Source organism: Passer domesticus, chromosome 1, assembly GCF_036417665.1.
Source record: "Passer domesticus isolate bPasDom1 chromosome 1, bPasDom1.hap1, whole genome shotgun sequence".
NCBI lineage: Eukaryota > Metazoa > Chordata > Aves > Passeriformes > Passeridae > Passer > Passer domesticus.
The window spans coordinates 69,876,099-69,900,170 of record NC_087474.1 but is presented as its reverse complement, the minus strand read 5'-3'; the positions used below and the strand labels follow the sequence as shown (position 1 = coordinate 69,900,170).

General features: G+C 40.6%; 1 long non-coding RNA gene across 10 annotated transcripts in view; it reads left to right on the top strand.

Annotated features, from left to right (window-relative positions):
* The first annotated feature begins 3,633 nt into the window (after positions 1–3,633).
* The window catches only part of LOC135302222 (uncharacterized), a 203,657-nt gene continuing 183,218 nt past the window's right edge, over positions 3,634–24,072 (top strand). For 6 of the 10 annotated variants that reach the window (XR_010363945.1, XR_010363932.1, XR_010363938.1 and 3 more), the window contains exon 1: positions 9,172–9,677. This is a non-coding gene — a long non-coding RNA (uncharacterized LOC135302222). Of the gene's footprint in view, positions 4,527–6,674; positions 6,984–9,160; positions 9,678–9,746; positions 9,814–24,072 lie in introns of those variants that run through there. The other 4 variants (XR_010363926.1, XR_010363951.1, XR_010363959.1 and 1 more) reach the window with 4 other exon arrangements.

Below are 24,072 nucleotides of genomic sequence, written 5' to 3'. Positions count from 1 at the left end.
AAACTGGATTATGTTTTCTGTCTAGTTTGCCAAGGAAAAAAGTTTGACCTTTTATATGATGATTTGATGAACTTTTGTGATCTCAAAAGTCCTGAAATTGTGTCTAGAGTTAATTTTGGTTAAGCCTTTCCTTGAGGAGACTTGGGAAGCAGAGTAAAAGTCATACGGAGACAGAAAGAAATCAGATAGCACAGAAAAATCAGGAAGGATTAAGAAAAATGTGGCTGTGCAGTGTGGGAATCAGGAATTTAGAAACTAAACACAGGTAGTATCGGCCAGTTGTTTCTATTATTTGGGAGCCAGATGAGACTAGGTCACTGCCATTTGGAAATGTTTAAATATTGGCACTCCATGGGAAATTTCTTCACTGTTGTGACTTTCTTCAAGCCAGATCAGTCAGCATGTGGAGCTGTCTCTAGATCTGTATTCCAACCCACTCTATATCCACTGTGAAATTTAAATACAAAAAAGGAATTAAAGATAAAGGAACACTGCTTTACAATCATTATTCTTATTCTTAGTTCTCTTTGAGTGTAGTCCTATGTCAGGTTTTCCACTATTTTTAAGGGGTGAATGTCAGGCAAAATGGAGTATTGTAATCTGTGTCTTTCTGTTTGCCCCTTTTTCACATTGGTACAACGTTGGCAATATGACTCCATAATTCCCATAATTCCCATGGCATTCCAGGATTTATTAAACTGACATCGCTGTGACATAATTAGCCAAGGGCTTTCTGATGTTAGGGTGCAAGGCATCTGGGGCTCAGGATTCAATGTTTATTGGAGATAGGTGCTGCCCAAAGACCAAAAAATAGGTTATTTTCTGTGTGCAATATTTATCTTCCCACTTACAGAACACAGGTATCATTAGTACAAATTTTTGTCTCATAATTAGAATTGAAAGGCCTATGAACATTATTAGGAGATGCTTCATTCCCCACTTACTGTAAAATTATTTTAATTTAATCCATTCAAGATGTGGATTTTTATTTAATGTTTTTGACTTTTCCAAATAATGTTCTACATTATATAATTTCTACTTGATGTTAATTATCATAAACTGCTCCTTTTTTTATTGCCTCTTATGTATTCCTTTTTACTGCTTAATGCTTCTCTTTACCTGCCCAATGAACCACGAGGGAATTTCAACAAAATTTTACTGTCTCAATGGCAGATGGCCACTTACCCATCAAATGAGCCCTTCTATAAGACACAAAAGCTTTTATTGAAATGTTTCTGACATTTTTGTCCTTTCAAACAATTTTTCTATTTTTCTCATCCTTGCTCAGTTAGCTCTTCACAAGATATTTTCAATGGTGACTTTCCTCTCTTTATGTGTATTGAACGTGATCCATGATTATGGGATCCTAGGCAACTGGTGACCTGTGATCCAATGATTAGTAACTTTTATCACTCATAATGAAGTAATAAGATAGAATGTTTTGTTTAAATAGCACCAGTACCAGAGAGTTACAATAATTATTATTATGTCTTCTGCTTTTGGTCTCCTTTTTCCAAGGGAAGCATGGGTGATTGTATTTACCTGCCCCGCAAACTCCAACTCAGCTAGCAGACCATGGGGCAAGTCAACATTTTCACAAATTCTCAGCAAGTTATACCTTTATGCAACACGCCATTGATGTTGGCCAAAGCCAAAATCCCATGACACAAGGGGCTACTTGTAGAATTTGTGTTTTTCTAGAGAAAGCCACCAAGAGCAGCCCTTTGTAGGATGTTTGCAGGTTGTGCCACAATGCACAACAAGCAAACAACTGGACAGTGTTCCACTGGATTTGGGAATCATCTGAGAAACAAACACAGCAAAAAAATATATATGTATTAGCAGAAGAGTACGTTTTGTGGGCTTCACTGTGCCCTGCTAAGAGAAAACAGGGGTGGAAGTTAGGAAAGGTGCAGTCAACATTCCTCTTCCACCAAAAAAACCAAAATATTAAGGAAAAAAGGTGCAGAGGTGGAAAGAGAAACATGGACAAAACAACCATGGAAATAGTGTAGAAGAGAATAAAAACCTGTGAAAAGTCAGAAATGGATGGAAGGGAGAAACAGTGCATAGAAAATTCAGGAGGAAATTTTAAAAGTATCATGATACTAGCTCCAGAGCACTCAATGCAGAAGAGCTGAAGAAAGTGAGTGGTAAAGAATGACTACAAGGATGCACTTCTCATGCGAGGCACTACACTATATGTATTATCATTTCACCACAGAAATCTGTAATGAAAACCAACATCAATGTACATTGCAGCAGAATCTAGGTAGACAATGCTCAAGAGCAATCAAGCAGCAATGGAAGAGCTGGGGACAGTTTCTCTGGGACATGAGAATAAAAAGGTTGATCCTGGGTGGGGAGTTGCAAAATGATTTGAAGAACAAAATTTTGAGGCTGTCATCATTGGGTGGGAGGAAACGGTTTGAATGAGTCTCAAAGCTAGGGAAGATGGGGATGGGCAAAGGAGCTGGAAGAAGGACAAGTTGGGGGTTGTTGGCATGAAATGAACATGAACTGAAGGAAAATAGGAAGAGTCATGGGTGAGCAGGGACTGTAGAAGTTGTCAACAGGACAATTTAACCAAAGGCTAAATAGTGTGCCCTTCCATTCTCTTCTCCCTTCTGAAAAAACCCCACATCTCAAGATCATCCTCTGTTATCTGACTTTGAAAAACTAGCCCTACTATATTGGGTATGGGCTGCTATTGACTACCATTTCCTAGTAACTTTTCCAAGGTTCCTCTTGTTTGTAAGGCAAAAAAACCTGCAAAACAAAACAAAAAAACCCAAAGCAAATCCACACAAAAACATACAAACCAACTAAAAAGAGAAAAGAAAATAAAGCAAACAGCACTGGGGACATCTTTCAGGCCTGGTAGGCAAGGTCCTGAGGGCTGGAGCCTCTGGCACCCATGTCCGCTGCGCACACGGAGTGCACAAACTCGCAAGACCCCCACGCGTGCTGCGGAGGCCCACGCACCCTCCACGCCGCCCTGCCACGGGCACACCCTCGGACAGACAATGAGCAGCGGGTCCGCGTCGTGACCCCCCCCACCCGGCGACACCTCCCGGCAGCGCTCCCGCCCTGCCGGCAGCCCCGGGCCCTGCCCCGACGTGGGGATCCCGGTGCGGGCGCACCGTCGCGCTCCCCGGTCCGGCCCGCTGGGACGCTAGGCGGGCACCAAAAAGTTAGGGACAGCGGGGACAGGGCAGCTCCCCCCGCTTTTGTTGAGCGCCGGGGAGCGGACCCTCGGCGGGGCTGAGCCGGGTGATCGCGCCCCGGTCATGAGCCGGTCCCAGAGGGCCGGGGGGTGGGAAGGAGGAGGAGGAGGACTGAGGCGGAAGGTGTCTCTTCAGCCTCTCTCCCTCCAAGGTGAGTTGCGGCGCTGCTCCGCGCTCCTTTTGTCTCGGTGCGAGGCCGCGGCGCACCCCGGCCCCGCCCCGCCAAACTTTCGGCGGGGACCGGGGCGCCCCGACGGCCGCGGGGCCGGGCAGGGCGCGGGGCGGCCGCGCCGTCCGCCGGGGACGCGCCGGGGCTGTCCGCGACGCCCGTGCCCGTGTCCCCGTGGGGGCTGCCGGAGGGCAGGTGGAGGGGACGTGGGGTGCCGGAGGTCCCCTCCTTCCCGTTGGGTTTCTTTGGGACGGATGCGGTCGGCCCCGTCTTTGCGCTTTACGCAACAGGTAGGGATGCCAGGAGCTGGCGGCGGCGGCACGGAGCCGCAGCCAGGAGGTTTCGGGGGGCTTTTTTTGTTACGTTCTCTGGAAAAGTGCGAAGGGGAGGGGGAGGAGAACCAACAGTTTTCCGAAATTCCCCTTCAGTTGTTTATTTATGTACTTCCCGTGTCCATGAAAAACGGGTTCGTTTCGCAACTCCGGAGTTTTATATTGTTTTCTATCTACTTTTTACCCCCCTTTTCTTTCTTTTAAAGTTATTTTTCTTTATGTCCTGCGTTTGCCCGTCTCATTCCGGCAGATCAAACTGTCCGAAAGCAGATCCCCAGAGGCTTGTCCTCACTGACAGTCGGGGGAATCCAAACAAAGAGGTGCATCTACCGGAAATAATGATTTGAGAGATGGTTCTCTCCCTTTCCACCCCCCACTCCCCCGCCTTGAATTAAATTGTTTTCTTTTTCTGGGAGGTTCAGTTCGAGGGAAGTTTTGCGCCGGAGCCGGGGTCGGGGCTGAGGAGGGATGGAGCAGACGGAAAGTTGCGGTGGTGGGAGGAGGCGGGGGGCGAGGGCAGTACGGGACCCCGGCGGCGCCCGGACCGCGGGGGGAGCAGGGGCGCGGGGGACCTGCCGCCGCTGCCGGCTCTTTGTCTGCTCGGGCAACTTGAACAAAAGGAGAAACTCGGATGAACTCTCCATCTCTTCCTCGCCTCTCCCGGGTAAACTCATCTTCGGCAACTTTATCGGAAGAGATTTGCTCAACTTTCTTGGAGCTCTCCCGCCGCTTAAAAGCAAAGAGCCCCGCCGTAGGCTTCTGAGGAAATCTAGTTTCGCAGTTTAGAGAAAGGAGAAGGTACGTTTGGACTTGGGGTTTATTGTTCTTTCCCGGCTCCCTCGTCGCTCCCCCCTCCGCCCTGCCATCCGCGCCCGGGTCTGGGAGCGCAGCGGAGGCGTCTGCGGGCCAGCCCAGCCTTTCCTTTGTACTTTTGGGAGCACATGCAGGTATTTTTGGGGAGGGTAAGGCAGTCATTCCGCCCGAACTCCCGTAATGCGGGCTGGGGGCACTAGTCGGGCGGGGGACCTTGCCTCCTTCTTGTGCCTGCTTTGTTTTATTTTAGAGGTTTAACTTTTTTTTTTCTTTTTTCTTTTTCTTTTTTTTGGTGGGGAGGGAAGTGGACTCGGAGGGCTTTCTGGATCGGGCTATGTTTTTAAGAGTTGGGACAGAGAAAAGCTGAAGACGGAGAAAACTTGAGGGGATTGTAGGGAGTCCTGGCGGCCCTGGCCAGGGAGTGGGGGGCTGGTGGAGGCCGTGGGACTGGGCTGGGCAGGGCAGCGCGCAGCAGGGGCAAGGTGGGTGCTCCTCCGTGTGCCAGCTTGGGTCGCGGGGCCCGAGACACCGCAGAGGGTAACCCGTGGCGGCTGTGGGACCAACCCAGGGAGCCAAGGTGCGCAGAAGTGCCGAGGGACAATTTTTGGAGAAGAGAGACGGACCAGAGGGAGGACTTTGTTCTTCCGACTGCATTGATCGTAGCGAAGGGAGAGTGGGAAGGGTCAGTCCAGGCTGGCCCTTCCTCGGCTGGGCTTCAGTGCAATTCCCTGCGTCCCTTTGGAAATGCGAGAGTTGCCTTGGGTTTTGTTCCATTCCTTTTGCTTCACGCTTTCTAGAGCAAGCATTGCAACTCCACAAAACTTACTTGTGAGCTCTTTGTACTTTTCTTAATTATCTTGATCAATTTAGTATCTTATTATTTCCCCATCTTCTTTTTCTGTGCTATGTAATAATCTTCCATTTTTATCTTTTTTCATCCCAATACTCTACTTTCTTGTGTTTTCTTGTCCCAATTTCCTAATTGTTCCCCTCTCTCCTTAGATCTACCCATTTCAGAATTTCTGAAGTCTACTTTTTACTTTTTATCTCCTCCTCCTTAATCTGTTTCCATCTACTCTTCTACCTTTATGCTTGCATTTCTCATGAAAAACTCATTTTGCCAGGATCCTCCTTTTCATCCATGCTTAGAAATGCTCATTTCTCCTGATGTGAAGCAAACATAGAGCTTCTTGTTCTCTCCTAAACTTATTCTTCTGTGGACTGCTCTACATCCATGTTACCCAGTTCTGCGGACAGAGCTTCTAGCAATAATACTTGTTCACAAATGTTTACTTTCTCCTTTCTTCTCATCTTTGTCTCTGTGTACATGCATCTTCCAGTCTCTAAAAGCTTCTTCTAGTTCCTCTCCATTGTCCTTAGTGTGGAAGTTTGTTTTTTTCCTTTCCCCTACTCCATCTTCTCAGACCTGACACTGTTCTTCATGTCATTGTTCCCTCCTGTGCAGAGCACTCAGAATTTTCTCTCCATTCTTCATAGTCCCCTTCCCAACCTAAGTCAAATCTGCTCTTTGCACCTCTGAAGGAATTGCACAGAGGGACTACCAGAGTAGACTGATGTGGGTTGGGCTACTTTGGCTTCTTCCAGGGCCAAATGCCATCAGCAGTGCTCAAAGTTTAGGTCCCAGCTGAAGTAGCAGATCTGCTGGTGGAGGTGCTGTGGGGAGACACTGCAATAGGGCTAAGGAGGCAGAGAAGATCTGCGTACGTTTCCCTCAGAAGGGTTGATAAGTTTGTTTTTTTTTCTACTTAGGTTTTTTTTTATTGACTAACTGTTTTCATTAGCTTTTAAATACCGGTCAGGGCAGTTGAAGAGCCTTTATATTACCTTTTTTCCCCTGTCACTTCAGTGCTTTCTGGGAGGTAAGACTGTGCAATCTGTAGATATATATGAAAGCCCTTTTCTTAAACCTTCTTCTGTTACACTCCAGCCCCACGATGTTTTTAAAACAAAATGCCATCACCAGGCTTTGAGTTTAGGATGTGTCTAAATCTGTAAAGAAATTTGTGTTTGAAATTATTCAGAAGAAAGTAACTTTATATTTGTATGTTAGTTCCTGAGTCGCGTGGCGGAGTTACTGTGCTGAACTAACACTTCTTCCTCATATTTGAACAGGTCACAACATGATTGTTGGGAAAATGGGATGGTTGCCAGAACATCAGTGTGTGATGGGTGCCATATTGCATTACTCTTCAAATGGTGGAATACAGCTTGGGATTCCTCAGGGCTGCTTGTTGTGGTTCCAACTGGACCATACAGCTGCTTAATGTCTTAGCTTAGTTTGGATTCATACTAATGGTTAATGGCCTCCTGCGGGAAGTGGAAGAGCCCCATGCTGAAACTTGTGGATATTGTGGAACGTGCTGCTGAGACCCATTTGGATTATATCACCATCTGACACCAAGGTTCTGCAGCTGATGAAAGGTATGCTTCTCCCCTGGTGCAAAAAATACTGTCTCATACATCAGGATACTAAATACAAATACTTGTCTTTGTTTTAAACAAACTTGCTTTGTAGCCTTTTTTGTTTGTTTGTTTGTTTGTTTGTTTTGCCTTGCTACTGATACCTGCAAGAGTTTTGTGTGGTATTAATCTGACAGAAATGTCTTACGAATGATTTGATAATGTTTATATCTTAAATGGAAAAGGAAAACCCAAATATGAAAGGGTTTTTTTTTCCATAATTAACTTACATTTTGAAGGTAATGACTTCATAGAGTCTAGCAGCTCTAGAAAATGAGACTACAAAACTTTTAAGAAAAATAAGTTAAAAACAATTTAAGCAAAACACTTTCTGCAGTTCTCATCTTCCAAATAGCCCAGTTTGTTTGAAGACATTACTATTTTCTATTTTGAACTCAATATAGCAATCTTCTATGATTTAACCTCTTTCCCTCCAAATAACAACAAAACTCTCAAGGATGGCTTGAGTGGGGGAGAAAGAGCAAACAGAAGTATTTCAGTTAAAAATCCAAGAAATTATTTTGTTTCATATCTTTTTAAAATTTTGATGTAAGTCTTCTTCCAAAGTGTGCTTGCATCCTGAATGTCCCAGTAATATAAAAGTCTACTGGACTTCAGCACTCAGTTTTCCTACTAAATGAGGTAATCAATGTAAAAATATGAACTGGAAACTAGCAGAGAAAACAAGTGGTTAAAGAGTTATTAATGAACAACAAATTATTTTTGAATCTAGATGAAGTGTTAATCCAATAGTGAGGAAATCAATGAGTTCCTTAGTGAACCATGCTAATGGCAAAGCAAATTTTAAAAGTATTTAAAATCTGATCCTTATATACCTGTTGTGCACTTCTTCATTATAGCTGAAAGTGAATGACGTGAAAATAGTTGGTTTTGCTACATTTCTTCTCAACTGATTGGTTTCAGCCTAAACCATATGTAGGGCAGACAAGTATTCATAATCTTAAGAAAAGTGCTGAGCTGGCTGGCCTACTTTAGAGCAAAACAGAAATCTGAACAAATAATCACTTGTGATCCTTTTCTGTAGTAAACAGAGATACAAGAAGCAATACAGTTCTAATTTCCTGGTTCTGACTGAGTTTTAATAAAGACATACTCTTAATTTTCTTAATTATTGTGGGTAAGCTTTTTGTTGCGTACTGGATGCAATTAATATACATTTAGATTTATGGTCTTCATGTTGTTCTGCATTTATACTATTTTTGAACTTTGCATGACTGAAGATAGCCACATGAAAGCCTTTAATTTGAAGTCTCAGAAATGGAAAGTCTTGTGCTGTTTGTGGAAAGAGAAGACAGAGAATAATAAATAGATTGTGTGGATGAAAATATTTAGAGTGGCTATCTAGTGTCATCTTGGAAAGGAAGCCTAGTTATATTATATTTCTATTTAAAGAAAATCAAAACTGCAATCCTATTTTGTTTCTGTGAAGATTTTGTCCTAGCCGAGATTCTTCTCAGGAACTTGTCGCTCTTTAGGAAAACTAAATTTAACATAGAGGTACACTTCATTTATCTGCATGAAAGCTATTAATTTCATCAGCACTGAAAATGGAGAGGAATTTTTACTATAAGGAGTAAAAATTACTGAGGAGAAACTACTCCTTAGCTTAATTTGAGAGTTTGTGTAGAATTAATTTCATTATTGCCATAAGATTCTGGATATAGGAGGCAAATCATTAGATATATTTGCATTTGTTTGTACTTTGAACTTTTCAAGTATTAATAACTTGTTGACAAACTGTTAAAATTTACAACTTATCTGTCTTCAAATTTCTTTGGACTATTTCCAATAAAATGCAGAGAATCATTCTCCTATTTGGAAATGAGGTCTGCAGAGAGAGGAAAAGCTGGGCCAGATAGAAAGTGTTCAGCATGGTAGTTCCCAGCTGGGAGGCATGCTCCACTGGTAGGAGATGAGACCCTTATTTGGGCTTGCAGAGAACTGGGGAAATGCTTTCTGGGGGCTCTGGCTGGCGTGTTCCTGTACCTTTCTCCTGGGAGCAGTCCCAGCAAAGGCACCAGATGCAGCAGGGGCTGGGTGGAGGCTGAGAACTGTGGGGAAGGAGCAGCACCTGGGCCCTGGGAGAGGTGATGGGGACCACCTGCCTGATTTGGGATGGGAAGGAGCCTTGATGCTCTCAGAGGGGGCTGGTTGGGAGGAGCTGCTGCTTGAGAGAAGGTTTTTGGGTATGGGAGCCTGAAGTGTGGGAAAGAGGTTGTTTCTGTGATTTGTCTTTGGTTGCAATTTGGCAGTAGCTTGCTTTGCTTGTGACAGTCTGGAAGGTGATTGAAACCCTTGCAGGTGTTTTGAGGCAGTGTGGTTTATTCTGGGGGAGAGGGAGTTCTGAACTCCCCCTCACAAGCCTACCCTACAATTTTGATCTGGTAGAAGAATTTGCACCTAAAACAAATTAAGCCAAATCCAGACAGTTTAAACAGTGATTCCTCTCTTGAGCTGTGCTGTCAGTTAAGGAAGCCTTCTAGCCAATGTACATTTTTTTTTGAGAAAATATTTTACTCTGTGTAATGGAGGTGAGAGTAAGCATGAGGGTCTTCCAGGCCAACCCAGCCTGTGTGTGGAAGAGATTTAACAGGCTGCAAGGAGTGCAAATTTTACAGTAGTGTGTGTGAGCAGGTGAGTTGCATTGTTGGATTTGTGCATTGTGAAAAATGGGCAGAGGAGAACTGGGCAGGTTTTGTTACTGCCAGATTTTTAGGTGGAAGAGGAGATGGCATGTGGAGTATCTTCCTATCCATTAACATCTAGGAAGGTAGAAAGGAAAATGTGATAAGAATTTGATTTCTTTGACTGTTCCTTCCCTTTGGATGAAGTGTTTTTCTGGATTCATGGATTCCCAAGTAAGGTGGAAATTTCTGTAGACCCATGTGTGCCCCTCTTGGGGGGTTCCTGATACAAAATGGGAATAGGGATGCTTTTCTGAAGCCTGCTGCCTTTCAACCCTCCTTTGGGAGACCCTGCTTGTAGCAATGGAGGACCAAGAAGCCTTCTTCTCTGGACACTTCATCGCAGTGTCCTCCCCAGGATCTGGAGGCACAGTTTGATTCTTGAGTAAAATTTTAGGAGATTTAGGAGAAAGCTTTTGGACATAAGATTGTTAGTCCCTGAAAGGTCCCCCAGGCAGCCCAAAGAGTATTGGGCAGCTATGAGGGGGCTGGCATGGTAAATATTCACTTCCTCATCTTCACTGAGAAAGCAAGATAGAAGCTGTAGGTCAGGGCACCTTACTGGAATAGAGTTGCCTTTGTATCTTTGGTTCCATAGAAAATGGTATGATAATTGTCTGGTTTTTTTCCTCCGTATTTTGCTCAAGGCTGGGTGAATCTCATGTGTGAAATCATACAGCTTACTATAGCAGAAGTCATAATTATAAATATGATGTTTTATTTTTTTTTATTTTTCTCCTTTCACTGGTTTGTCACCTTATTATGCAACTTGAGGTACAGTATTCTTACAGAAGCAATATAACCATTGGAGTACAGTGTATTTCTTGTCAGAGCAAATTTTTATGAGAGGTACAAGGAAGTCAACCAAGTCTGGAAAGAGAGAGCTTCCACTTGAAATCTGGGTGTGGGTTTACAAAAACCACAATCCCCCACAACTTGTATTGCAGTTATGATTGAGAAATAATTGCATGAAGACTTAAAATGAAAACAAAGCTTCCAATATGCGACCGCTTTTTCTGTAAAGTGCTCTCAGTAATGTCAGGACAGAGGCATATGGTGTGTGGAATTGTTTTCTGTTTCTTGATTGGATTTATTTTATGTAGCAAGAAGCTTTCCAAGTCACTAATGGATTCTATTTTTATTCTTTTTTTTTTTTTTTTACTTGCATTGTCATAACATGAAATTTATCACAAACTATTTGTGAAGCCTGAGGTAGGGCCACAGTGTGCTTGATATCTTGACCTTTCCTTGATTGAAATGCATAGATATGTTTGGTTTGGTAGGGGAAATAGATAAGCTAGGGGGACTTAGAATATTCTAACACAAAATTAGTTCTGGCCTTCGAGGACAGGGACAGTACTTCCCCTGAAAGGTTATGAGACTACTACAAGTGTGAATTCTGTATTTAAATCCATTAACATTGTAGATTAGTGAGAAGAAATTGGGTTTGACACTGTACAAAGGAGAAAGAAGAGAAAAAGCTCCTACCTAGTCCAGATATGTCTACTGCTGCTAAAAATTGAAAACTGATTTAATTTCATTATATTTGTAAACTAAAGCTACCATCCTTCTATTTAAGAACAATGTTGCAACTATATGAATTAAACTGAATTTTGATAAATCTTAAAGGTTCCAAAGGTTCCAGTATAAATTTTTGTCACTTTTCTGTGTTTTTATTTTTGTTTGGTTTAGTTGGTGTTTTTTTTTTTTTTTTTTGTTTTTTTTTAAATTTATTTTAAAGCCTAAAGTCCCACGGGGGTGATGAGTGTGATGTTGCTCTGGATGCCAGCATTACTTCCATGTCAGAGATAAGAGAGAACACTGAAGTAGAATCATGAATGTTTGCATGGAATTTCTTGCAGGCCTGGGAGGGGGCTGGGTATGGAAGGAGGAGGCACGTGATTGCCATAAAATTAATAAGTGAGCAGTGGGAGTGGGTATTCTGGGCTGATAAGGATGGAGTCTGACTTGGTAGTGAGCCAGTGATTATTGGTGAGGAAAGGAAGTGGTGAGACATTTTGAAAACAAGTGCTAGTTGCTGGTGATGGATGGGAAGAGGAAAGAGACGTGGATTTTGTGGGAATGGATGAGAAGCTGTTTGTCATCATTTATGTGTCCAGACTCCTGTGCCATCAGAGCATTTCTAATAGAAAAATGGAGTGAAGTCTTTAAATGGCTGTGGCATAAGTAATAAATATCTCAGACATTGGTACGGTCGGCTTCTTTTTGGTGTGTGATAAAATTGTGATGTTTAATGCTGTGAAAGGAAACAAAGTTAATTTTTGCTTTGTACATTTTGTGTTAAATTACTCCCAGAATCAGTGGGACCTTCAGTTGAGGATACAATTTACTGTCTTTTGTTTCTCTTTGCAACACTGTTCAAGGCAACAGTTAATTTAGGTAAGTGTTTCACGAGTTGCACGTGTTGTTTCCAGATTCTCTCAGGGGTGAAACTTTGTGTGGCTGATCATTTAGTTATCTTTTAGAACTGAAAATTGGTTTTTGATTGGTACCAGTATTGATCGGTGCCTGTCCTCTGAAATGAATGAAATTTGTGGTGGATCCAGAGTATATAGGAAGGTACCCTGGATTATGCAGAGAATGCTGAGGGGTTTTTAAGCAACTTGATCCTTTTGGTGCAGGCTGGTGGGCTGCCATGCCAGGTATTAAATTAGGCCTGTAAGCTGCTTTGTATAACTGTGTTACTTCATCTGTCAGTTGTTGCTTTTCTTCTGGGCTTGGGTATGATGTGGAATCAGCTTGGCTGGGGCTGGAGCTGACCTGAGCTGGTAGCTCAGGGGCTTTTCATTGGGCTCTGCTGGGGGTGTGTGTGAACGTGAACTCAATTGTTCTTTATACAGAGGCTGTTGTTTCAAGGCTTTGGGCTTCAAGCATTGAAAGAGATGCTCTCTTGCCATTACAAAAGATGCTTTGCCTTTTTGGTAGAAAGTTGGATAAGATAGCACTCTTTTCATCATCTGTCTCTGGGGCTTAATTTTGCCATATTCAAAGTTTTATGATACCATGTAGCCAGTAGGTTTATTCACCCAAGCTCCTGGACTGTGATTCTTTCTTTATAGGCATGGCTCCTCACTGAAAATCAGACACTGGAAAGAAGGGTGATTCGGGTTCACAACTTAGTGGTTTTGGTGCCTTTTTTTTTAAAATTACACTTGAAAAAGAAGGAATGAAAGAAATGTTATTCTGAACCCAAAAGCTTGTTGTTTATCATGCAGTTGCCTCTCAGCTTCAGGATTTGTATACATTATTTTTATAGCATTAAGTCTATGCATTATATGGCTATACAGCTTTCCTTTTGCATGCAGTTAAAATCATGGCAGCATTTGATATATATGCCCTGCAGGAATTCCAGTGCTTAGGCAGCGTAGGAAGGGGTCTACAGCCTGGTGTGTGCTCCTGACAGTAGTTCACCTAGTAATAGAACTGAAAAGGAAGTTTTAAAGGCAGCTATAAGAGAAATTGCTCCCTCTTCCCAAAGAAACAAATGAACAATTTGCTTAATGTCCACTGAGATTCGTCTTGGACCACATAATGCATCTAGATGGAAGATTAATTTAATACTAGTTTATTTTAAATGCCTTATTTAATAAAACTCATAATTAGCACCTCCCTTGTATTCATTATTGTGTGTAGTACCTCAAAATTAATACCTGAAATATTTTCGTCAGTCAATTTGGGTTATCCAGAGCACATTTTTTTTCTTGTTTAGCCACGAATTTGAGCTGTTGTGTCTAAATCCAGTCAGCCATGTCAATTTTTCATGGAGCCAAATAATAGCTGTTGACTTCAGTGGTGATACTGACGGCTAGAGTTTTTGGAAAAGCAAACCGGACATCAGAGTACATATGTGTGCACACACATTATGTGTTTATATTTTGGATATAAACATATATAAGTGCATGTCGTGTAGTCCAGAACCAAAGGCGTGTCTGAGGCAGCTTCATGAAGGAGAAAAGTGATTTTTTTTTTCCTCTCTGTTTGGAGCAGTGTCTTGTTCTTTCTCAGACCTTGCTTCTTGTTGTCTTTTGTTGGTGGTCTTCAATGCTGTCTTCCCTCTTTGGTTTAGATTTTTAGGTACTCAAAATGAAACATGTCCAATTCCAATTTAACAGTTTGTTTATTAAAATACATCGCTCTTGTGTGCAATTAGAAAACATATAATGGAAAAGTGTCAGTGGAAAGAATTCACTGTAATCAGCTGTAAAACACTTTGAGACATACTGCTCACTCCTCCCCTTCACCCTTCCAAAAGGCATCACTGAAGAGCAACAAGACATAGCTGAAATGTACCTTTGACAAGCACTTAAAAAAATTAGTTTCTTCCACTGGTAACATGGATTAATCAATATAGATTAATTTTTGGTGAGAGTATGTACTATATATGTATATATGTTCCCACTATGTGTGTTGGTTTTTGTGGAATTCATTGCTTTAAATTATACAGAGTGTAATACTTTAAATGGCTAGAGGTGACTATTTTAATTTTTTTTAATGTCTCCAGTAGCAATTGTTTTGAGTGCAATCAAAACTATGGATAGAATGCTACTTGTGGACTTCATGCAGGGTAGGTGTGTTAGTGGATCTATATTTGTGACAAGTGAAAGGATGTTTGTGAAGGAAGATCAGAACCATTTCCAGATTGATTTCTTTGCATTTGCAAATGCAAAGAAATCAATCTGTCACTTTGACCTTGGATTGTGTGTTCCAGTTGAAATAGGTTTTTTCCCCTGAACTCTGTTGCAAAAGGCAGTAAGTTAAGATATGACAGATCAGAGAGAATAAGACAGTAAAGAGGCAGAATAACAATTCACTCTTTTGTTGAGAATGTTGCTCAGGGTTATACATCTTGAGCATTTTCTTATAGAGTTGGTGCAGTCCTGTGAAGCATAGTTGGGCTGTCTGATGACTTTGTAGGAGAGAATATTGTAGATGCTGAAAAATGTCATTATTAAAAATAAGGAGTGGCACACCTTCTGTAGTCTGGTAGATTGTCTCTAAAAACAAAGTGGAGGGGAGCTCTCTGGTTTGCTGCTCTGCTGTATCAGAAATGATGTATCTGAGTGATGGGTGCTGGATTAAAGCAGTGTATATTTTAGGCTTCTGGTTGCTTAGTGTGAACAGTGCTGTGCAAACACCCCAGGAGCTGCCAGGAGCCATTTTGCATCTAACACATTCCCATGTGGTTTTCTACCCTGTGCAGTGGTTTATGTCCATGATTTGTGTAAGAGGAGCAGGGTGTCTTTATTCCTAATTTTTTTTTTCTGAATGCTCTCAGGCTGAAGAGAGAGATGAAGAAGATCTGGTTATTTCAGGTCAGTGCCTGGATTAACTTCTTGGCAAAAACTTGTTATGGATCATGTACTGCCGTCACTGCAAAACACAGTAAGTCAGACAGGGTATCTCTAGCTCTGTTTAGGTAAGATCAATTTCTTCTATGAAAAACAAAAGGAGAATCTCTGTGGAGAGGCGGGGGTTGAATGTAATATAATAACCACTTGCCAGAGAGATACTTGATCTCTATAGCTAGCTTCTGAGGGAGTTACAATAAGTTAGTGTGTCTCTAAAGAGTGCCAGGGTGCTCTTGCTGGAAGGATATTGGTCTGTCTGTTGGACAACGTATGTATTTTTGGTGATTTTTTTGCTAATATACCTATTGTAAAAATAAGTGTTAAAATATGAGCAATACGGACTCAAAAGAATATTGCCAAAACCAGTTGATGCCTTCATTTGGGTATAGGATCATACTTGCTGCATAGAAGAGCTGTCAAAGTCTACAGGCATTGCTGACTGAAGGGGAACAAATAATTCATTAAACATAATAGTATATTTAATGTGTCTTATAGTTTTTGTTAAGGTTCTTGTTTTGTCTTGGCTCTTCATTTCTTGGATTTAACATTGCTATGCTATCTGCACATGCCTTATTATTTTATGTTGAAATAAGTGCAAACTGTATTTTGAAAAGAAGCAGTATAATCATTCTGAACCAGTTAATTTTAAAAGGAAGTCTCGTACTTCAAGGGCCAGCATCTTTTGTTTGTGGAAAATTATCAGTAAAAAGTCCTCTGTATCTTTAACTGAAACGGTTTCTAATTTATGCTTGATTCTTCTGCTAGGTTAATGTTAATTAGTTTAACATATCACTCATAAAAGATGTCATAGTTGAGTCATTGTGTAGGTAACAAATCTTGCACTGGCTAGCAATGAAGAAATATTACCTCTATTAAAACCCACACTTAAACCGTGGAGTCAGTAAGGGCTCCTGACATTTTGCAGTTATCTAGCTTAATGCATTTTAATGCCTTCGGTGGTGTGAGGTTTTTCCTTAGGAGGCTGTGTGGGGGATAAGCAAGTGAGGCAGAGCCTTCAAATTATGCAGTCAGTATAAAGTGTAGCCTGTGCCAAGTGAGAAACTCAGCAGAAATGCTGGCTTGGGCTGGGGTTGGGGCTTGGATACTTCTATGGTGATTTAACCTTAAAAATGTTAAATCACAACTGTCCAGTGCTGGGTTACCCAATGGAAGCACACATCAGCGGTGGTAAAAAGCTCAAATCTGCTTATATTTAGAGCCCAAGTAATTAGATATTAACAATGCAACTAAGTAAGAAGGCTTGTAATTAGCTAAGTAGTTTCATCCATTTCTGCCCTGAGAGAAGCATTAGAGCTGGGCCTGTAGTGGAAAGCAAATTTCATATGTGATTGTGGAGTGGTTAGTGTGACTCTGTAATACTGTATTTCAAAATAATTCCCAGCCACTTGGAGGAGGTGATGCTGTGATGCTGCCAACACAGCAGTGAGCCTATAATGAGTCCTATCATCCTGCTCAGCTGGTACAGGTGTTCTAGGGTATGGGATGGGCAAAGCAGAGTAGTGTGATCAAACTTCTAGCCAAAAGCTGCTGTCCACATTTCTTTCTTTGTTTAAACCAACAGCATCTGGATGGCAACCAGCAGTAGAGTAAGTGTTTGAGGGTGCTATTGCTTTCTCTGCCTGAGGAAGCCTGGGTGAGGAGAAGGAGCTGGATCTTGAAGGTTGGGGAAGTTTCACTTGAACAGCACAGGAAGGCATGGTCAAGAGTTTTGCCTCCAAAACATTAATGTAAAAAAGTTTAAACCTTCTCCCATTGCTAAAGGCTGTAAGCAGTTCCATGGCACAGGAGCAAGGCCAGTCACTCCAGTATGTGGCCGGCAATGTCTGAAACTTTGGAGTGCAGCTCCAAATTACTGAACCAGATGTATTTTCTTGCAAATTGTATTTGTTTCCCTGTGCAGCAGATTACTCTAGCTTTGTGGCCAAGTAGACATGGTGAGGTTGATCAGAGAAAAGAGGGTTACTGTTATTTACAAACGTAAACAGCCAGCATGTTCTAGCATCTCTCAGTCTGAACATCAAAATAAATTAGATTTTTTTCTTTAGTATTTTTAAGTATCCTGCTAACTTCAGTGTTTCAGATCTGAGAAATGGCAGCTTTGCTGCCAGTGGAGCTGGCAGAAGAACAGGAGTGTTCTTCTGCCTCCTTTCAAATGATGTGTGTTTGAGCTCCTTCGGACTACTTGTACTTCTGTACCCCAGTAGAAGGCCAATCTGGTGATTATTTGTAGTGTGAGGATTCAATGAAATTCTGCTAATAAAAATATACTGTTCTTTGACATCCTGCTTTGCAGTTCTTAACATGGTGTATTTGCTGAGTGTCCTAGCATAGTTAGGTGAAGACATAGGACAAGAATCCCTTTGAAGTGACTACAGTTTTCAGTAGGTCACCCTGACCTTTCAATGAGTTCATCACTGTCGTGTATGCAACTGTGAACATTAGGTTTTCTCTTGATAAAGAGACCTCTTTCTGGAAACAGGTTGCTCTTAAGGTGATGTTTTCCTGAGACAGTTCTATTTTAGCTTCCTTAGGCATTTGTTTGTTCATTTGTTTGTAATTACAAATTCTGGTTACCATAAGACTTGAAAAATTGCAACAAACAAGCGACTTCTTTCTGAATTTGCTTCTCACCTTGGATTTGCATTAAGCTTTCAGACTTCCCTTAATTTTAACCATGAAAACTGAATATATTACAGTAATTTTATTAACATCAAAAGGCTTCAAATTGTTCACATGTAGCTCTTAAAATTTATAAAGCAGCAGTTTAAGACTTTGAAATTCTTAACAGATGCTCAGCTCTGTTCTCAGTATTTGAGCTTAAAGCAGAAAGAATTTAACTCAATTATAATAATGTAAACCTTTCCACTTTGCTTTGCATAATTAAATATTTTCATTTACATAGCACAGAAGTTTAACATTCTAAACAGGGTAGATAAGCAGAAGAAAAAGGCAGACAAAGATGCATCTTTAATGCATGCAGAGTAGTAATGCACATGCTGGTAATCTTACTGTGCGTATTAATAATAACAACTTTAACTAGAAATCCATATGCAAATTCCTGTGAATATGGATTGTATTTAATGTGTTGTTTTGGTTTTTTTTTTTTTTTTAAATTGTGTGCATCTTTGGAAGTGTGCAGAAAGGTATATTAAAACTGGAGCAGGAATGCAGTAACTTTGATATCTTCTATTTCTTAAGATGTGAATTAGTGGAACAGGTCTGAGGAAAATTAAGGTATCTGGCCAATTTCTGTGGATGCAGGAAATGGCTTAACTGTGCCTCTGTGGAAGTCTGTCATCCTACTGGTGTAGGAAAAACTACACTAGAGGTGGTTATTACTACCACTTTGGATAATGTTGTGTCTCAGATTCACCAGCCTGCTGTCAGAGCAGCTTCTCTGTGGTATAATAGGAAGCATTGTGTGTTTTAAGGGACTATAAAATAGACACAGGATGTGCAAATAAACACCTTCAGTTTGCTAGATTACTGCTGTCTGTCAGGTCCAGGTCAGCAAGATGTATCAGACTGAAAGGAGTCTTTGCTGGTTTTTGAAGAAATTTAGTGCAACTTCTGTTGGCTAGTTTAATGTCACATTTTCAAATTTGAATCTTCTTGAAAGTGGGATGATCAGTGATGTTCCCCTGTAATATAATAAAATTGCTCTGACTCTTATGTTCCTGAATTTTCAAAGTGGATAACATATTACAGATTATGTCACACAACATATGGAAAAATATAGACATGTTAAACAAGGAAAAAAAAAAGCTTTTTTTTTTTTTGGTAATGCCTTTTGTTTGCTTGCCTTAAACTTTTCCAGGTGACTGGCTTGCTCTGATTGAATGCCTTGCATCAGAGGGGTTTGGAGGTTTGTTATGTTTGTTATGTGCTTCAAATCTCAACATTTAATTGCCTATATATAGGGCACATTCAATAATTCCATACATTACAATTAAGAGAAGATGGATTTTTAGAAAAACTTGGGTTATGTTAAACACTATTTCCCTTGTATTGATTTTAGGACATATATATGAAACCACTAAAAGAAAGTGGAAGCCCAAGCAAAAGGGAGAGCACTTGTGCATATATTTGTGTGTGCATGCACTGCAGTGAGTTGGGACAGGGGAACTTAAAAGAACTTTGTGTGTTTACCTTTGATTTTTTTTTTATATTGTCTCTAGGATTCTATAGGTAGTGAGCTTTGAAAAATTCTTTCAGTGGCACTTACATTTCTGGGGATTTCTGTCAATTGCCTAGGTTTCTTCCATTTGCCATAGATTTTCTAGTGTCCTATAAAACCTTTTGTCATATTTTTTGTTTGTTTGATGTGAATGGACATAGGAAAGCAAAATGTAGGGGAATATGAGAATTTGATTTCCTGTGAAGCAAAATTTCATGTCCTTAAGCTGCTTTTGACAGCCATTCTTTTAATACAGTGAGTGGCTGTTTGCTAACTGCAAATCCAGCAGTGTAGGTTACAAGGATGTCATTATCTTTGATTTTCATGTTAAACTAAAAACTTGTAGCAATATATGCACTCTTGTTTTCTCTTGCTTCTGATCACTGGGGAGTGCTTAAATGTACTAAAAATTCTTTGGCACCTCTGAGCACCCTAAAAATAATTTTATTGGTAGAAAGGCAACTGGAGTCTGAGTATGGAGTTCTCTTAGTTTTTAATTATTGCTCATTTGGCTTTAGCTACTGAGGATATTGCCAGTCTTCTTTTCCATGCTTGCTTCATTACCCTTGTGCTGCTTTTCTGAAGGGTTATGGCAAGTTCTCATTATGAAGTACTGCTTAGCTCAGGATATTGTATTATTCTGTAGATTTTTGAGTTGTTTTGTTGTTTAGGAGAAAAAATTGGATTGTTTTGGTTTACATTGAATACATGTTGTAAATGTATTGGAGTGGTGTCAGTATTGTAGTTGGATTAGATAAGTGTTTTTTGTATACGAGGAGAACACATAGTTCTGTGGTTTTGGGTTCTCAGATGTATTTCTTAGGTGTGTTTCCTTCCAGCTGGTTTTCTGTTATACTGTTTTAGCTCTGTTTCTGCTCATTTGCACCTGGATTTTACCATATTGGGACACCTCCTGAGAGATACAGAATCATTTCAGTATGTGATATCGGGTACTTACCTAACTTCCTATATGTATGAGGTAGGGTTTGGATTCTTTTGGTAAAGAATCCGGTGCAGAGAACTCTATGTAGAAGGTAGAAAAATACCTTTCTTGTTTGCTGGATTTTTTCTGCAATTAGCTTATGCTATGTGGCTTAATTTACTACAGAGGTAGTCTGTTTCTGCTTTGCTAAGCCTTTCTCTCTCTCTCTTAAAGTAATTGTGTGCCCATTTCTCATTTAAAAGCTAAACAAAGAACCTGGCATTCCAAAAATAATAGTGGAATGTTAGGCCTGGGGTTCTCTGGAGTGTAACCACTTATTTGTGCGGCAGGTGCAGTTTTCTTGTTTCTGTCCAAAGGTTTAGGGAGTGTCTGTGCACTTTCCACTTCCCAAGTCATTAGTAATTTGTGACTGATTTGGTCCAAGTTTAACCATTGCCTGTAATCACTAGGGATTAGAATTCCAAGATGTTTTAATACCTGTAACTGTCATTAGAAACTGTGGTGAGTAAGCAAATGCTGATTTATGAGCACTCAATTAATCTTAATGCCTGGGATTTGTTCCAGTAAATTCACACAACTGGGTGAGTGCCCAAGGTTTTCAAAGAATTCTTAATATTTGCATATTGACCTTTGAGGACTGGAGAGTAGGACCAGAGTATCATGCACATAAAACAGTTCTTCTGTGCCACCTATTTTAGTATTTTTAATTATCTTTCAAACCATGTCTCTGATTATGTTGAAAAGGGGTGGGGGGGCAGACGTTCTTGCTCTTGGTTTTGAGAGTGGAATTAGGTTTGGTTTTTTTTTGGTGTTTTTTTTATTTTTTTTATTTTTTTTTTTTTTTTCTTTTTCTGTTTTGTTTTGTTTTGTTTTGGAATGCAGTTTGGAAAACAGACCCCTCCACAGCAGTTTAATCCAATTGAGAGTTGGTCAGTGTATCTCATTTTCCTAAGAACTCTGATGGGATAATCCCAGGTAACCCCATCATAAGATGATCTCAGTATCTGGCAATACCCCTGATGAGTGCTGTGATACTGCAGGTTGCTTGATTAGTTGCTTGAGGTTATCTGGTTCAGGTCTGGATGTAATAAACCTAACCCAATGTATTTTAATATTTTTGAGTGTGAACTTTTTCAGCTTGAAAAGTGGATGGTGGTGGAGGAAGCTTTGGCTTGGAGTCTCTCTGTGATGGGACATAAGCTGCACACTGGAGGAGTGAAGTATTACCACAGTAGGGGAAGGCCATGTTAGGAAATGGTTAAAAATGGGCACATCAGTCCATGGGATCACAATCCTTGTGGTCAAGTTGTGATTCAGTTGGTGGCACCTATCCCTGGCTGGATTCCAGTGGATGTAGCTGTTTCTTCATGGCTGTGACAAATAAACATCCTCTCCCTGGGTGCATTGTGGGAGGGGTAAAAACCTTTGCTTTCAGCATTGCCTAGGGCTTTCCTATATTGCTTCTCTAACTGGACACTTTTATTTTCTGGACTGAGTGATGCTTCTGAAATGCAGGGCACTGAAGTCCCGGGAAGGATCCTGCTTTCCTCTGCACCAGTTGTATCAATTGGAATGGGAATATCATGTGGGGGTCTGTCTCTGTAGAGTATCTGAACTGAGAATTTTACATCTCTCTCTGAGATTTTTCTTTTTTGCCTGTGTGGTGGGAATTAGATTTTTTTTTCCCCATCAGTTTTGATAATTTTGCTGTAAGAGGTAATACACAGGGGAGGACTGTCTATCACTTTTATGTGGAAACTCTTTAATCATTATATCAGGAGTTTTAGTTTGGGTACTTAGGTAACATTCAACTTGTATGCTCTATGATCAGGATTTCTGGATGTTGTGTGTGCTATGTTTTTTTGTTTTGGGTTTTGTTGTTTAGTTGGTGTGTGTGTGTGTTTGTCTGGTTGGGCTTTTTTGTATGGTTGTTTCTTTATGTTTTGGTTAGTTTTTTTTGTCCCATCCTATTCCTTTCCTTTTGTAATATCACTGTTGAAATTAGAGTCCCTGAAGGTCTCTTGTTTGCTGTGAATGAAATCCACAAATTTAGTATGTGGGAGAAGCAAGCTATCAATTTCTTGCTATCTTCCCCTGTCCTTTGTGTGGGGGAGTTTCAGTAAACATCTGCATTGGCTTCGCACTGCATTGTCTACTTGACTATAATTTTTGCCTTGTTATTTGTAACTAGAGCTAATCCGAAGATGTGAATATGCAAATTATATTTTGCCCACCTATAAAAGGAAAGATTTTACAGTATTGGTGAGGAGGGGGAAGAAGTCAGAGATGGGAATAATGATATTTAGCCGAAGTTTTCTCTCTTGATTGGAAAAAGTTACAACAAATGCACTAGAATTTTTTTTTTTGTGGTGCATTCAAATGTAAGAGTATGCACAAAAACAATGACTATATAATTGGTAGCTCAGAGGCTTTATTGTAGTGTTTATAAGTGGTTTGATTCAAGGCTGTTATGCTCAAGATCCTTACTGAGCTGTTGTAGGCACTTCAGGAGGAGTGTGGGAACAGGAAGAGTTTGTATTAGTGCTTTCACATTTTCCAGTGATTTATGGCATGCGAGTCTTGAGCTTGCCTGAGTGCAAACGTCTTTGTAGTTTTTAATAATCTCAGGATTTTTATTCCCATCACTTTTGGAAGCAATCAGGTCTGGTAGTATTCACTGCACCCAGTGGTGCTGAATTCTACAATGGACTTCATGTGAAGAAATCTAATTTTGTTTGATTTGAACCTGCTATGAGCCAGTTCTTCCAATGCCCCTCTGCTGTTGTAACAGTAAAAGGTAATTGTTTCCTGCTTGCCTTACCCTGTCAGCAAGGATCTTGCAGAAGAAGAAATTAGGTTTATGTAGGGATACAGCTTTAATTTTTTTGTTGTTGTCATATTCCATATGCATTTCATAACAATGATAATTAATAACATTCCGTTTCCTTTTGGACTGCTACAAAGAATTAAAGTGTCTATCAAAATAATCTGTTGTTGGCACAAAATTTTGTTCATTTCTGGTAGGACTCAGGGCTGTCTATGTAAATGGAATACTAGATGCCCCATGTCATCCTCTCACTCCACATTTATGTTTTGTTGTGCTTATTCAGCTTCACCCATTGCTTAAGTGCTGTAGTCACTGAAGATGCTGATAACATTTTTCAGAGGTCAAAGAAACACTCATCAGAATAAAGCTGAAAAGCCATAGCCCTTCTGGAGCTGTCTCAGCTGACAGTGCGGACCAAAGAGGAGCTGGAAGGGCTCATTCCTCTGGGAGTCAGACAGCAAGTACACGAATCTGCAGAGTAGAGGTAGTCTGTCCTCATCCTTGGCTAAAAATGGTTTTTATTTTTGTATCCAGTATAAATAAATAAAAATGAATATTTTTCACTACTTAGAGACATTGGTGGGACAAAGGATTTTAAACAAATAATCTTATTGTTGAGTCATTACTGTTTTGACAAGTATTTGTAGAAAACTGGTGTGTGGTGTTTTGCATATTTTCTGCTACATTTTTTAAAAAAAAGTTATTTCTCTGACAGCCATATATTTTTGGCTCCTGAGAGTTTCACAGAAAAAAAAAAAGTAAAATAATTCTCCTGGTGAAATCCACCTACATTTTTCATCCAGATAAAACATCTTGAGGATGGAGAAGGAAAGCAACTACATGCTTCAAGTGAATTTGGAAAGAGCTAGTGGTGCTGTCCTAAAACTATGCCAAAGTCAATTAGAATATATTATTTCTTTGTTAGCTGAGTAAGATGTATAGCTACAGCATGCTAAGATGGAGGCTGCTGTCATCATGCCTGGATACGAGCTCGACAGACAGGGAAGA